Source organism: Bison bison, unplaced genomic scaffold (assembly GCF_000754665.1).
Source record: "Bison bison bison isolate TAMUID 2011002044 unplaced genomic scaffold, Bison_UMD1.0 scf7180017864287, whole genome shotgun sequence".
NCBI classification, from domain to species: Eukaryota; Metazoa; Chordata; class Mammalia; order Artiodactyla; family Bovidae; genus Bison; species Bison bison.
The window spans coordinates 2243085-2244118 of record NW_011494859.1 but is presented as its reverse complement, the minus strand read 5'-3'; positions in this window follow the sequence as shown (position 1 = coordinate 2244118).

The following is a 1034-nucleotide window of genomic DNA, read 5'->3' as shown; positions in this document are numbered from 1 at the left end:
ATCTTTTTTTTTCCAGGTAGGATAACCAGCTTTGCAGGAGTACCTAGCTCTTCTAGGGAATCTCATTTGTGACAGAGGTCCCCAAGACACACCCTCCACACTGTCCACTTACAGTTCTAGGGGCTATGATTTGAGTAACTCTGAGATGGGGATTTTTGACTCACAGGCTGCCTACGGACTCAACCAGGCAAGAGATGGAGATTTGGCTCCAAAACGTTCCTATTCAGAGGCCAACTGGCTAAATCAAACTAAGCAGAAGAGAGAGAACTGGTTATCAGAGACTTGCTTCAGAGCTACAGCCTGTTCCTCTGACTCAATTTTCCCATCTGTAGAATGGAGATGATACCTGACTTACGTCTGTATAGTTTGCCAGTGAAGAAGGGGAGTGTTAAGAAGAGGGGGAAAAGATATCTGGGAGCTCCATTTACTCATGACCAGTGAGGTTTACACTGAAAAATAGAGCCGGCCTGCCTCTTGTTAATGAATTCTAGCACAGGACGGACGAAGCCCGCTTCGGCGCTGGCAACTGGAGTGACAGACGAACGAGGATAAGTCGGAACAGGACCGACTGCTCCAGACTGGTTTCCCCACACAGATCTCCCAGGCGGGGGCGCAGACACCGGCGAGGAAGGGGCGCCGGGCTGCTCGGGCGGTTTTCCTCTCTGCGGGCGGGAGCTGGACTGGTTCCAGGCCTCCGCGGGCTTGCTGCTGCTGCTGCTAAGTCGCTTCAGTCGTGTCCGACTCTGTGCGACCCCATAGACGGCAGCCCACCAGGCTCCGCCGTCCCTGGGATTCTCCAGTCAAGAGTACTGGAGTGGGGTGCCATTGCCTTCTCTGCTCCGCGGGGTTACTTGCGGTCAAAGGTGCAGTCTGGCTGGAAGCAGGCGGATGGTGGTGCGCAGGCGGACGGCGGTGCGCAGACGGCCGTAGCGCTTTCTCTCTCCTGCCTCCTCCGCGTTCCCGAGGGCTGTGGAGGCGCAGCCGCTCCGGAGTCGTCCTGGCCGCCCGCGGCCGAAGGCCCCGGGCTCAGCCCC